The 15,811-nt window shown below is 42.8% G+C and overlaps 1 long non-coding RNA gene across 1 annotated transcript in view; it reads left to right on the plus strand.

Annotated features, from left to right (window-relative positions):
• LOC311518522 overlaps positions 1-15,811 on the plus strand; it is a 121,537-nt gene that overhangs the window by 62,767 nt on the left and 42,959 nt on the right. The window contains exon 2 of the long non-coding RNA XR_014711006.1: positions 9,224-9,286. This is a non-coding gene — a long non-coding RNA (uncharacterized lncRNA). The remainder of the gene's footprint in view (positions 1-9,223; positions 9,287-15,811) is intronic.

Genomic DNA, 15,811 nt, shown 5'->3' on the forward strand with positions numbered 1-15,811 from the left:
GAAATGATGATTGCAGGTGTCAAAGGTTAAATGTGTTTGCAGGAAATCCCTGGAGCGCTGCCTCTTTGCTCCCCTTCCCCTCAGTGTCAGAGGTGGAAAATGTTTGGAAGGACCCTCTATATATGAAGGCAATAAGTTAATATCTGTCATAAAACATGCATTCATGTCAGAGGCTTACAGGATGTGTACTTTATGGCCCCAGTGTAGAATGGTGTTGGGGAGAAAAGCGGAGGATTCTGCCACATGTGTTATTATGCAGGGCATGACTTTTAAAATGTTAAGGACCAGATTGTCTCTTACACAGCTAGTGCTGTCAGAAGTTTGCATAGTGCTTTTTTAGCTTATGTTTTTCTATCTCTACGATACCTGCGTTCAATTGAGAACTGATTCTGAAGCAAGCCATTAAAGATCTTAGGAGCACCACTTCTGTGAAGAGGTCAATTTGTTCTTTCTGTCTAGTGATTCAAAACTCTGGTCTGCAGCTAGTAAATGCAAGTATTGGAAGCATATCTTGCTTTTTAACTCACCCTCTCCTTCCGTTTATCCCCTCTCATGCCCCCCTTCCTTTAAAGTATACATTTTGTATTCATGAGAAGTCTAGAGTGACACCCCTGCAGACCGTAACACTCTGTTAGAGATAAGGTACAGCATGGGCAGTCTGGCTTGCATACAATGATCCGCTAGCCCGTCTTACCTCTCTCCTGGAGGAACCACCTTCCAAAGAAGAGAGAAAGAAGTTCAAGTCTCTTTTCTTATGTCAATACTTGGCTTTGTTGTTGGTAAAAGTACCAATGTGATGGGGGGAAGGTGTATGTGTGAAAGAGATGTGCAGACTGTAGTAGTGAGACTGCCAAATGTTATTTCATATATAAGCTTCTGAACAACCATCAGATGGCACTGACTTTTGGTCCTTTCTGATAGTGGTTAGGAACCAGGTCTCTGAAAAGGCCCCGTATCCCATTACCAGTTCTGTGAAGCACTTCCATTGCCTTACCAGTTGCAGTACAGATAGGTCCCTCAGTGTTTTTAGATACTTTTTTTTATCATCTAAATTACAATGAACAACAACAAAATCCCCACAAACCAGTGAGGTAGAGGGCACCTCTCTGCAGCCTACACAACTGGCTTTCTTTCTTAGTTATTTCTTTTGTGTAAATTGAACTGCTATCAAATTTTCAGATAGTGGGTAAAGGAATCACAACCAATGCCCATTGTAATGAGTTAGTTAGCAAGCAAGAGGTCATCCAAAGACATTTAAAAAGATGTGGAATTGATATTTCCTCTTAATTTCAATATATTTTTGTAAGCATGTTTGCAGAAATGGGCTTTTGAGGGGAGCAATGAAACTTACGTGTGCTAATTATGTTCTCTGTGTTAATTTATGGCCACGGAGCAAGAGCCTTGGATAAATTAGGTGTACCACATTCAGTTCATCAAATGCCCCAACAACAACTATGTGGGTGAAACCAGACAATCACTGTGCACTTGAATGGACTCACACAGAAAAATGATAAAAGACAAAAATATCACATCATCTGTGGGTGAACACTTCATAAAGTAATCACTTCATATCTGAACTCTCAGTCCTTGTCCTCAAAGGAAACCTGCACGTGCCTTCAAGAGACAAGCTTGGGAACTGAAATTCACAACTCTGCTAGACACTAAAAATCCTGGCCTTAATGGAGACACTGGTTTTATGGCTCATTGCAACCATTTCTAAGACCCCTGCCTGATAACCCTTAATTGGCCACTTCATTTTATGTGGTTTCCTACAGCATAGAATCATAGAATCGTAGGACTGGAAAGGACCTCGAGAGGTGATCTAGTCTAGTCCCCTGCACTCCTGTGAATAGCATGTGTGTACCCCTTATGCTTATCAATTTGTCCCAACTTATACTTAGCTCAGACACTCTGGTTACCTTCCGCAGACCTGAAGAAGAGCTCTGTGGAGCTCGAAAGCTTGTCACTTCCACCAGCAGAAGTTGCTCCAAGAAAAGATATTAATACCTCACCTACCTTTTCTGTCTCATTTAAAAAAAAAAAAGTAGTCAAGCCTCGTAATGCTCCTGTAAAATAGAGGGCCGTAGAGAGTAAACTGAGACAGTGACGTGTTTAATGACTTGCCCCACATCGCACAGTGAGTCAGAGGCAGTACTCGGGACGGTATGTCCACACTGGACTTGGAAGGTATAATTCCCAGCTCAAGACAATCTACCTGCACTAGCTGTGATGGAGCTAGTCTGCTAAGAATAAAAATATAGTCATGGCAGCATGAGCAGCAGAACGGGGTGAGCCACACTGAGGACGTAGCTACGATTACACCTTCCAGCTCCAGTATAGACATGCCCACAGTGTAAACTGCTCCAACTGCCTGGCAAACTACTTCCTTCATAGAAAAGCTTTTCTATTGATAATCATTATTTATTATTAATTAAATCTATAGATATTTAAAACCTTCACAATTAGTTTTCTCTCCTTCCTTAATAGTTTCTTTCTTTTCTTTTTCTGCAGCCAGAAACAGCCATCTGCAGAAAGCTGCAGTGTCCTTGGACGTAATTGAAAATGTCCACTTCTCAAGGATAGCGATCAGCTAATTATTCTTTGTTTTGTTTCTTCAGATCAAATATTTTCTGCCCAGAGTCCCTGTCCAAATGAACAAACAAAAATAATAATTAAAAAAAAAGCAATCCATATGTGATGCCTCACGTTTCCTGCTGGGACAGATTTCAAAAGCTCGTAAAATGTCTACAGCCTCGACAGTATCACTGCATATTCATTTATGAACATCAATGACCAGGGGATGGGGAGATGGCGAGCTCATAATATGCTGCATCTGGTCAGCCCTGCATATCAAAGTGCTTTTTCTCTGCACTTAGAGGAAGCACAGCATCTCTCCTTTCATGCGTCAAAAAAACATATTTGTGCTACGATCTATCCTCCAAGCAGTGCATTCCCTCTGCCAACTAGCTGTGGGTGTACAGCCCTTTCTTGGGAACATGCTGTAACTTCCCAGTTCCTGTGTCTGTGATATCACAGAGGCCTTTTGCTCTGCGAAGCTGTGACTGGGGCCATTGTGAGGGGCTGCTAGATATTTAAGATTCTAAGAGGGCTATGTTGCAGAAGAGTGTGCTTAAGGAGGAAAATTACATGACCAGTTAAAAAAAATTGTCCTAAATTCCTGGGGTATGTTTCTTCTTTATTTCAAAGCAGCACGGACAAAATTGGTGTGACCCTATGAGTCCCTTTATGCCAACTGGCAAAGGGCACACCCAACACACTATTTAGCCAAACAGTGTCATGAAGGTATCATATACAAACCGATGACGCTCTGGTGATTAATATTGTTGCATAATGTATGGTTCCTGTGTAAAGGATTATGTGTGTGTGCTGGAAAATGTTCCTAAAATATGTTCTGGCTAAACAATTTGAGTAGAGAGGGTAAAGAAGTTTGTTGTAGACAAAGGAATGTTGTTTCACCTCTTTGCTTGTGTCTCCAGTGTAAACTGAGCAAGGTGAGGCCAGAGACAATGGAAGTACATTTACATCTAAGGTAAACAAAGTGATTAAGCCAATCAAAAAAGCAAATTGTCCAGCGGATGTGGAAAACAGCTTGGGTCTACACCCCTGCAGAGGAGAGGAACTTTGTCTGAGTTTATTTTTCAAAGAATACATTTAAAAACTTTACTGGACTATAAAAACAAGGGAAGAAAACCCACCAGTTATCCATTACTTAGGGGACAGCACCCTCTGCTTCTAGGGATGCTGGATCCTCTTGCCAGAAGGGCTGGAGGCTGGCAGTAAGTGAGAAAGCTGTTTAGGCAAAAATTGTAGCTTGCTAAAGTTAAGTCTTAGATACTAGAAAGTATGTTTTATTTTGTCTGTTTCTAACCATTTTCTATTTTTGTTATATCTGCTTAGTATTGCTTATATTTCTGTTCTTTTTAAATAAACTTATTTTTAGTTTTCCTATAGACAATTTCAGTGCTGTTACAGTGAATTAAGTGTGAGTCCTCAGTTAAACCAATTGGCTGGTGTGTGCATGGGCTCTTCGGAGGCAGTAAACTTCATTTCTGTGCCTGTCCAGTGAGAGGGACTGGACACTACAGAGAGAGGTCTCTGAAGAACTGGGGTTCACCGATTGTTGCTTGCAAGGCAATGTAAAGACTGGCAGAGTCTTGAGGAGTTTGCTGGTGACACAGACAGATTGGTGTAGCAGGGAGCTGATGCATAGTCTAGTCTCCAGTAAAGCTCACACTGACTAAGGCAGGAGGTTGACACTGTAATACTGGAGTCTAGTTCTCAGTGCCTGGAGGAGAGCATCACAGTTGGGTATAACTTTTCAAGGCTTGCCATGTTTTTTCCGCACTAGGAGTTGAGGCTGAAATCTAAATCTAAATCCAAATTAATGAAGCTACTTCAAAGTTGAAGGGAGGGAGGGAAACTACAGCTGTGAGTCTCAGACCACTGAAGATTCCTCCTTCAAACCCAGTCAACGTCAAATCGCTGGATTTATTTGATTTGGGAACAGGATTTACAGTGTCAGATTCAGAGATTGGGGGAGAGGGGGAGGAGGAACATTTAAAAAATTCCTAATTTCAGATATCATTTTCATCTCCCTATTTTCTTATACCATCTTTTCAAGCTGCAATAAAATTACCTGAAAACTGAATCCATCTTGAGGAAAAGTCAGAGGAACTTGCACAATGACTGGCAAATTAATCTGCAAACAGCCCACAGTTAAGTGTGTCTTATTTTATTTGGTCAATATTCAGCGAATGAGAGAGGTGCAGAACACAGTTTTTTCACCCATTTAGTCATACTCCTTTTTTTTCAACCAGGAAAGACCCCCTTGCGACGTATTGCTCTTTTCCAAGAAGTTTATTCAGGCTAATTACTTTTTTTTTAATTATGAAAACTTTTAAGTACGGAAGTTCCTTGAGATAGGAGAGAGCCATACTAAGCCCCACAAATGTAAACACAATGTTTTGTACAGAAGCCCTGCCTATATTAAGAAATCATTAAAGATGCTGAGCTAAGCCTTGAAAAGTCTGGAGAGTACAAGGAGAACCCTCCCCTTTACGCCTCCACACAGGTGTGAGGAACAAATATAATCTCTGCTTTCTCTGGGGCAGAGCACAAGCTCATTCTTTGTATCTCCTTGAAAGTCAATAAATCCTCATTGGGGTAGATAGGAGACAGGGCCAAAGCTCTGCCTCCCCTACACACTAGCCAGCTGAGCTGGCCAGGGGCACATAGAATCATAGAATATCAGGGTTGGAAGGGACCTCAGGAGGTCATCTAGTCCAACCCCCTGCTCAAAGCAGGACCGATCCCGCCAATTAAATCATCCCAGCCAGAGCTTTATCAAGCCTGACCTTAAAAACCTCTAAGGAAGGAGATTCCACCACCTCCCTAGGTAACGCATTCCACCCTCCTAGTGGAAAAAGTTTTTCCTATATCCAACCTAAATCTCCCCCACTGCAACTTGAGATCATTACTCCTTGTTCTGTCATCTGCTGCCACTGAGAATAGTCTAGATCCATCCTCTTTGGAACCCCCTTTCAGGTAGTTGAAAGCAGCTATCAAATCCCCCCTCATTCTTCTCTTCTGTAGACTAAACATCCCCAGTTCCCTCAGCCTCTCCTCATAACTCATGTGTTCCAGTCCCCTAATCATTTTTGTTGCCCTCCGCTGGACTTTTTCCAATTTTTCCACATCCTTCTTGTAGTGTGGGGCCCAAAACTGGACACGGTACTTCAGATGAGGCCTCACCAGTATCAAATAGAGGGGAATGATCACGTCCCTCGATCTGCTGGCAATGCCCCTGCTTATACATCCCAAAATGCCATTGGCCTTCTTGGCAACAAGGGCACACTGTTGACTCATATCCAGCTTCTCGTTCACTGTAACCCCTGGTCCTTTTCTGCAGAACTGCTGCCGAGCCATTCGGTCCCTAGTCTGTACCCGTGCATTGGATTCCTCCGTCCTAAGTGCAGGACTCTGCACTTGTCCTTGTTGAACCTCATCAGATTTCTTTTGGCCCAATCCTCCAATTTGTCTAGGTCCCTCTGAATCCTATCCCTACCCTCCAGTGTATCTACCTCTCCTCCCAGTTTAGTGTCATCTGCAAACTTGCTGAGGGTGCAATCCACACCATCCTCCCGGTCATTTATGAAGATATTGAACAAAATCGGCCCCAGGACCGACCCTTGGGGCACTCCACTTGATACCGGCTGCCAACTAGACATGGAGCCATTGATCACTACCCTTTGAGCCCGACAATCTAGCCAGCTTTCTATCCACCTTATAGTCCATTCATCCAGCCCATACTTCTTGGACAGTAACTGCACCTGGTGAAGAGGTGTAACAGCAGGCGTGCTGCTCTTATGTAAGAGAGAACTAGGGGAGGAATTCTACCTGTGGTCCCTGTGGAGTGGTGCAGCTCTGTACCATCCTGTTCCTAGTACTTGGCTGTGCCTTAAAGGCACAAATGTGTCCAAAGTGTAGACTGCACATGCCGCTTAAACTCGACCTCCTTGGTCTTATGCACTGCAGTCTTTGATGATGAGCGCCCACCACATTATTTTTCAAAAATCCAATATGCCATTTTCTCTACAATTTTAGATGTGTGTGGGGAATATTATATTTCTGAGTCTTGTACAATTGCATTAAATTTTGTTTTGATAATTGTACAATAGATCTGTGGACTTGTGGCCAAATCCTGAGTATTTGCTGTTCAGTACTTTGGATTTAGCTATTAAACTTTTCCTATGATTAAGTTCTCCTCTCTCTTAGGTCTGTATCTTAATAATTTTTTCAGCAAACGTACTATATACATTTAAGAGGATTTATTTTACTTTTGCAGACAGCTATACTGATGTGCAATAATTTATTATGTTAAAATCGTAAATGCTGTAAATCAGAGAAACGCACCCACAGATGTATATGAAAGACAAAGTCAACTTGAAAAGCGGTCATTTTTAAAACGAAATGAATTTAAAATAGTTACAAGTACGGCTGCTCCTTTTGAGCCCCCCTGCCAATTTTTGTGGTTTTATAATCACAATTTTAATATTTTTTAAATGTTTTTGCGCTCCTTTGGTGCTGTGTGAGAGACCTACACAAACAGGGGAAGTGACAGACTGACAATAGAGGGGAAACCATGAAATTGACTAAACACTAACTAGTGTCAAATGTGAAAACAAAATGGAAAAAGTAGAGGAAAAAGGTGTTTTCTCAAATCCCCTTCAATTATAGTAATCTTATTAGAATAATATAGTAACCTTGTATTCTTTCTTGTAATCGTAGTAAGTATGACTATAAGTTGTCAGTGTCTCTTTAACAGTATATGGGTCAGCTCACCAACTGGTATATTTCCCTGACTTCAATGGAGCTGTAGCAGTTTACACCAGCTGAGGATCTAGCTGGCTATTTTAACAATTTCCAGTTTGGCTGTTACCCATGTAGAAGTATAACTATTTTTGTATTTTTCATGTGAACAATTCTCACTATCTCACAGCTCCAATGTAACCTTCTCTGAATAAAAAATATATGTTCTTTTACTGTATTGTTGTAGAAATGACCTGGAGCATTTGAAATCTGATCCTGGATCCAAATTTTGCAGCTGGTCCCTTTTCTTATATGATCTTAACCAAAACCTCAGACCCAAACACTTCTGAAATTTGGGGTTTCAATCTGGATCCAGATTTAAATTTTGTGGTTTAACAATCTCTGAATTATATGGTTTTTACATGCTCAAAGCCTATTTAATAAGGGTATGTATACCTTGCTTCCAGCCTGTGCTCACAAGTAAGGAAAAATGACTCACACATCTTTCCTAAGAATCCCCTTGTTGCAGACTACAGCTGGTCAAAAAATTCAAAATTTTCAATTAAAAACATAATTTTTTAGCAAAAGAATTCCTGTATTTTGAGAAGCTCTGTAACTGGTTGAAAACATTCAAAATTTGACTTTTTTATGGAAAAAGAGAGGCGTTTTTGCAAACATTTTTTTCAACCAGCTCTTTTGTGGACATCCAAATCAGCTCCAATTAAATAAAATATTTTAAAATTGCCCATTTATATCCTTATTATTGTTCTGTGTAACGATGTGAAAAATCAAGTGTGACATATAGAAAGTGCATATTTAAAAAGGAACCTATGTGGTTTATGCTATGCAAATAATTTAAACTTTGGAAGTGGGATGCTATGAAAGGCAGGAGGAGAAGGATGGTGTGGGGGCTGCTGTGGCTTAGATGACGAAAGGAAGGATCAGAGGTGAGGGGGCAGGACTAGCGATGGAAAAATGTTGGGTGTTTTTGCAAAATGTCATCCTCCAACTTTCGGAAGCTCCGGTGGTTTGCATCTGGATCCTATTCTAGCTGAAGTTCCGCAGCTCAGAGATTTTTGCATACATTGTTTCAACTTTAGCTCATCTCTGTTTCAAATAAGTGGGAGAGCAGTTTTGTTTTTTCAAATCCTCTCTGGGTGGCAAACGAAAGACATGTACCATAGACTGAAGGAGATGATTTGTTTAACCAATTTATTAGCCAGTGCACTGCATCTCCACATAGATAGTATGTTAAACAACCTGCACCTCTATTACTGCTTAATGTACCAGGCATGATAGCTATAGGGTGCTGATGTTCCAGTGGAAGTGACATGTTCAATGTTCAGTACCCCTAAGATGCTGTGCATTTTGCAAAACCAAGCTTTCCTCCCACTTTTCCCCTAAACATTTACATATGTTGAAAGTAACTTAGGGACAAATTACAACTGTCTCTTAAAAATTATGAGTTCTCTGATCCCAGTGTGGATTCCACCTTGGCAGTGGGTCCTACAGCTGATACCGAAGAAATCGGAAAAGTAGTCATGCACTGTAATGCCTCCCAGAACCCCCATCTGTACACTGTAAACCGGTGCAAAATCTCTGCCATTCTGCATGCTCTTCCCACATTTGTTCCCAAACGCATAGTTGGCACCAAGAATCGCACCAGCTAGTGCAACTGTCTTTCATCAGCTGCTTTGAGGCTGTGATTTTGTTGTTGCCATCTGGATGTGATTTTAGAGCGTGACACAAGCCTGAAAATACAGGCATGCAACTGTTAAATTCTTTTTTCTCTCTACCATGCACATACACTATTACAAAAGTTACATTCCTTTGTTGAGAAAACATGATGTACTCTTGCGATTATTTATTTTCATTATTGCTGTTTGTTTTACAGTAGAACCTAGAAGGCCCAGATGAGATCAGAGCCCCACTATGCAAGGCTGCCTACAAACACATGGTAAGAAACTGTTCCTACCCCAGAGAACGTGTCATCTAAATAGATAAATCAGACACATAGCAAGAGGGGAAGAGACTTGTCCAAGGTTACACAGCAGGCCAATTGGAGAGTCAGAAACAGAGCCTAGATTTCTTGAATCACTAGTCTACTTCCCTGTCTAATGGGACACATTCCATCATTGTTATTTATTATTTATATTGTAGTACCACTCAAATGCTCTAATCAGGGTTAGGTCCTCATTGCTCTAAGCGCTGTATGAGCACAGAGGAAGAGATGGTCCCTTCCCGGAAGAGCTTAGAGTCTAAATGCTGGTGTACACAGGAAGGTTGCATCAGTTTAACTTAAAGTGTGAGTTTTGAACTGATTTACCTGAACTGGTGTGGATACTCTTTAACCACGTTTCTTTTGCTTTGGCTTAAGTTGATTAGGGTGCAGTTTAAACTAAACCAAAATAAGCCATTCTAAACCTGAAATAAGTGTGTCCATCCGAGAGTTTACTCCAGTTTAAATAAATTGGGTTTTAAAAGATTTTACGTTAAATTAGCACAACTTCTGCATGTAAACAAGGCCTATGTATGTGTAACTTTACTCCTAGGAGTAGTCTCACTATTGGTTGCAGGACTGAAACCTAAAAAGACAAGACAAAAACGATACAACATTGGACAATCAACAAACAAGCAAAATGTGGTGATGTTAGGTTCTCAGCTTGTCTCTTGCCTGTTCACAAATAGATTGTGCTCTGGTCTTACATTGACTGTGCCGGGCAGTAATAACTTGCCTCTGATATAGTACTCTTCATCAGTAGATCTCAATGCACGGGCACTGACTTTCTTCTCTCCGGATGGCTGCTGCTCCCCCACTCCACCCCGAGGCCCCACCCCACTCCGCCGTTTCCTCCAGTGCCCCACCCTCGCCCCACCTCTTCCCGCTCCTGCTCCAAGCTTTCCCCCAAGACCTCACTCCTGCCCTACTTCTTCCTGCCCCTTGCTCCACCTCCTCCCTGAGCACACCCTGCCCTCGCTCTGCCTCTTCCCACCCCTGTTCTGCCCCCTCCCCGCAGCATCTTCCACCCACCACCGAACAGCTGATTGACAGGACCCCACCAATCAGCTGACTGGCATGTGGCTGGTGGGTACTGAGCACCCACTAATTATTTTCTGTGGGTGCTCCATGGTTCTCCACTCATGGAGTTGGTGCCAGTTTCTCAAGGCCCTTCACAATCTTTAATGTATTTATTCTGCAGCACCCCTGAGAGGTAGGGAAGTGCTATTAGCCACATTTTACAGAGCGGGAACTGCACTGCACTTTATGTATGACCTAAGGTGAAATCTGGGGTAGAGCAAGGAAATGAACGCAGGTCTCTCAAGTCCTAGCTTTGTGCTATAACTACTGGACCATCTTTCCTCAGCTGCCTTAGGCTTTCAGTAGACCTGCCTGGACCTTGAGTCCAGGGAGAGAGAGACAAGCAGGGGCTTTGCTGGGAGGGGTCTCAGGGGGCATTAGAGCAGTCAGCGCCATGACTCTGCCTCCTTCTCCTTCCCCCACTCATGCCCATACTGCGCCCCAGTAGAGGTGACTGGATGCAAAGGGCAGAATACACGGTGTCTTGTAAATAGCTGATGCAAGTGGGAAATGGAAGCTCCAGAGGAATTGAGATTCCAAGATAACTCTGAGGCACAAATATTTCTTGGTGTTGTTCCATATTCAGGACTAAGCCTAATGGCACAATCTAGCCCGATTTTAGTTTGCCTTTAAACCTTGTATGTTTACTAGTTTTCATTTTGCTCTAACGTGTGCATTTTTTATTTTAATGTCTTTTGTATTCTTAAAATCATTGCCTATTGTCGGATTAAAAATCATTTTCTTTACAACCCTTATCAATTTACTATATTAAAAAAACCCCACTCCGTTTTCCATTTGTTGTTTTTTATCAACTTTTCCTTATTCTGAGTTATGATCTCATGGTGTAAGAAACATTTCTTCACCGCATTGTGGGAATGTGAAATCTCATTTGTTTCTGCCTTTCTAGGTCAGAGGAACATAACCCATGTAACTAGGGAGCAACTATTTCTGAGACTGTCAGACAAAAATAAGCAGCAATTCTGTTTATCATTTCCGAGTAGCAGCCGTGTTAGTCTGTATCCGTAAAAAGAAAAGGAGGACTTGTGGCACCTTGGAGACTAACAAATTTGTTAGTCTCCAAGGTGCCACAAGTCCTCCTTTTCTGTTTATCATTTGTTTACTTTGTGCCTGAGCTGTTTCCAACCTCCATTTCTTTTGTACGCACATGGTAGTGTTAATGAGGTGTTAATGTGTTTGTAGGAGAGGCGATTATAGAAGTTGGCTTTAATCAGGGGTGTCATTTCTATTTTCTTTGCTTTGAGAGGCTGTTTACACCATAAGTGGTTGTTGGCTTACTCCTGTAGCTGGGAAAAATTTATAAAACAATGTGGGGGTAAAACTCCCACTGATTTCAATGGGGCAGTAAGAAAAGGAGGACTTGTGGCACCTTAGAGACTAACCAGTTTATATGAGCATAAGCTTTCGTGAGCTACAGCTTTGATTGGAATGTTGGAAGAGCAAAAACATTTCCCCAAGACACACAAGTTTTGTACTGCTTTAACGAGCAGTTTGAAACTTGTATAGTTAAGGTATTACAACCCCTTAGTATGGATGCAATTATACCAGCATAAAGGTATAAATATAGGGGAATAAGCTACACTAGTATAACTGTGTGCACAATAGGGTTTGTATCTATTTTAAAAATTGCACCCCTAGCAGAAATAGTTATCAATACATAATCTGTGTGCAGATAGGATACAAGTTTCGAGGTTTATAACCATTAGGTAAGCATCACTAACGTGCAAAGTCAAAACAAGGCATCTGAAGTGTGATTTTTGGGGATGACAAAATGTAAACGTCGTCTTGTCATGCATTAAAAAAGATTTTCTCTAGCCCTCTTCCTTGTGAAGACCGCTTTGAATTTGAATATGTAATGTACATTGGAAGCTTCTTATTGTGATTTCTAAAAATCAGGGTTGATTCACACTGCATCCTCCATCATTACCCAAAGCTGCTCTTTGGGACCCAGGAAACTGGTAGCCAAGAGACCTATGAACTTCTGGTAGGGTTGTGAAAAGGAGGATGTCTTTGGGTTTTGTGTTAACTGGTGGGAAATTGTCCAAGTGAAATCAATCATGGAAGACAGCACAGTTGAACTCAGAACTTTGCCAGTTTTTTGAAAAATAACCTCATTTTTGTTCATCCAGCTCAGTGTCAATTAAGCATGTTTTAGCATGTTTGGAATGGTTTGCTGTGGGGCCCTAGCAATAGGGGAAATGGAATTGTGTGGGTTCTGTGAGGTTTGCACCTCACCAGAGAAGAGTATTTGCAGCTAGGGAACTTGGAACAATTGCTTGTTTTTCAATAGTGGTGTTCTCACCCTTTTACAGCAAACCATGTTTGAATTAAGCGCTGATAAAACTTCAGACTGGTCCTCCTTGGAAGTTAGGGAGGAAAAAAGGTATTAACATTTGCTCACACCATACTTACAAGCAGAAGATGATGCCAAGCTAGAACGAAGACTCAGTTGAAAGCAATGTTTCAGTCAATATGGTGTGGCATGAAGGATTCCTGATTTTTCCCTTCACGGGCCCAGATGTCACTCCCAGGCACTGTTCCCTCTAAGCTGTGCGCGTGCACATAGATCCTAAACCCCACGCACACGGCAAAATACCGCGCGCACAAAAATTTGCACAGAAGAAATTTTTTGCGCACATGGCCTGTCAAAAATTAGAGGGAACATTGCTCCCAGGTAGGGTGACCAGACAGCAAATGTGAAAAATCGGGACAGGGGGTGGGGGGTAATAGGAGCCTATATAAGAAAAAGACCCCAAAATCGGGACTGTCCCTATAAAATTGGGACATCCGGTCACCCTACTCCCAGGACAGGAAGGCTCTCACAATTGTTCTGATACCTACGGGATAACTGATGAAAGGGAGAAACTGTCATCCCTGAAAAAAGATCCACTCTTAATGAAAAGAAGTTGAGGGAAAGCAGAGAGATTTGCTAAAACCAAGCATTTAATCCAGGGGCCTTTAGGGTACGTGTACCCTGTGATCAAAAACATGCAGCACCGAGTCTCAGAGTCCGGGGCTGTTCACCTGGGCCTATGGGGCTTGGGCTCCGGAGCTATAAAATAGTAGTGCAGACCAACAGGCACGGGTTAGAGTCATGTTTCTGAGACCCTTCCTCTTTGTGGGGTCTCAGAGCCCAGGCTCCAGCCCAAGCCCAAACATTCAATTTTATAGCCGCACAGCCTACACCCTGCAAGTCTGAGTCAACTGACCTGGCCCAGCCACAGCTGTGCCACAAGTCTTTGATTGCAGGGCAGATATACCCTTAGATGTTAAGGGAAAGAAGAGCATTTAACCCAGGGCTAATGCTCTCCCAACCAAAGTACTTTGGCAGCTGCTGTGGTTTGGTTCTCTTTAAGGCATCACAGATGTAGTCATTCTACCCAGAGGATGTAGTGAAGATTGGGCTTTTTCCCCTCTGGCTTAGTTGATTTACTTTTATACATCATTCCTGCAGCTCCTACTTTTTGTTAGAAAAGAAAATGAGACTGGATGAAAGACCCCAGCCTGCAAAGGCTGCTGGTGTCAAAGCACCAACTTCTGTGAGGTCACTTGCTCACCACCTTTTGTTCAGTGGGCTGTTGTCAAGGCACAGGCCTCTGTAAAGGTTCTGCCTCACCTCCTCTTGTTTTCAGGGTTGACATTAAGTCATGGGCCTTTAAATTGACCATCTCAAGGGGCTTCTTTTTTTGTTCCTTGTCCCCATATGTGAGACAATCAGAACCCTTGATGAGCAGCAGTAAAAGACTGTTTCTGCCTGGTTTTGCACAAGGAATCTTTCATATATTAGGCATGGTAATTGCTACTCTGGAGAAACTGGGCAATTGAGCTTGCTCAGGACCCCTGGGACTTCTTGGTTGTATTAGATTAATTGGGGGGAAAGAAACAAGAAAGCTAAGTTGATGAAAGAACAGAAATGGGGATCACACATCTCAATGGCTGGGTAGTGGAGGAGGAAAATGTACTTGCCAATTGTCAAAAAATGAATTTTTCTGTTCCGTGAAGTTGAAGCGAAAGCCATAGTGTGTTTGCCTGATTATGGACTGAGGGGCATTCACATGAGGCAAATGCAAATGTATGCTAGAGAAACTTGGCTGACCACCATCTCTCAGACATGAAAGTTCATTCTTGTCTGAGGTTTAAACTTGCTGCTGCTTGGGATTTTTCCTGACCGGCCCATTCCCCCTCTATCTCCTTCTAGCCTCTATCCCTCACCAAAACATCAAGAGTAGGAAAAACCCACACAGGCACCTTGTTGCCTGCACACTCTTTGTTCTGCACCTGCAAGCACCAAGAGTGGAAAATAGGCAGGTGGAAGCTGCTGTAGTGATCCATATGAAGCTCTATGCTGTGTGGCAATATGCTGAACTGTAGCTATCTGAGGAAAGAGCAGGGCTCTTTTTGGCATCCTTCCCCAAAGAGCGTGCCTTTACTTAGCACTGGTGGCCCAGTGATGGCAAGCGAGAATTTTCTTGCCTTGTTCCCTCCTCAGCATGGCAGGTTAATGTGCTTGGAATCTACCAAGGATGATCTTTGAAGCCTGGAATGTGTTGAGGTTTTCAAGATTTCCAGAGGAAAGCTTCAAATGTTCTTGTCAAGTTTTTCGCTGGCCTTTCTCCTTCCATTTCCCCATCTGTTGTTTCCATGGTTTTGGCTCAGGCTTGGGGCAAAAAGACTGGCAGCTCTTTAAACCAAACCAAACGCCTTTCTAGCTCTATCTTTGAACCGCATGAATGTGCTCTGTGTTGAGCTGCTATGCCTTCTTTCTTTCTTTGCAGACGGAGTTCGGAGGAGTCTGAGTTGCCTTGGATAAAATTTGTGTTTTAGATTGATTGAGTACCCTCCGCTCACTTCCTCATTTGTCATGACATTTGGAACTGCAGGTCAAGAAATCTTGGTCCCTCTGGTTTCCGGCTCTCCCAGCTGCTGGTTCCACCACCCAGTTCAACAACTGGAGTTCTGACACTCCCCAGCTCTCACTGCCCTATAGCTGCCTTGCTCCACTCAGTTCCTGCTTCGTCTCAGAAGCTTCTGCTATGGTGGCCCAGGTTAGGAGACCCCTCCCAGTCCTCCTTCCCCTTTCCTCCCCATACAAACATGGTGCCCCCCACCCCCCCGGTAGTTAGTTCTGAACTCCCACCCCTTGCCTTGGGGTGAAGAAACCTCCTCTTGCCATTGGGGAGGCAGGCATTCATCCAGAAATCACTTGAACACCACCCTGTCACTAATAAACAGGCACTTTTATCAGCAAACAGTCCCAGTGCTTCTGCAACATCAGTCCCTTAGTCAAAGCTCCAGGTGCCTCCTTCCCTTTGGCCTCTCACTGATTCCTGCATGCTCTACAGTACAGGCTCCTAGTGGCCATGCAGTCAGGTTGCTCCCTCGGCC

This window comes from Lepidochelys olivacea, assembly GCF_965140295.1.
Source record: "Lepidochelys olivacea isolate rLepOli2 genome assembly, chromosome: 3".
Lineage (NCBI taxonomy): Eukaryota > Metazoa > Chordata > Testudines > Cheloniidae > Lepidochelys > Lepidochelys olivacea.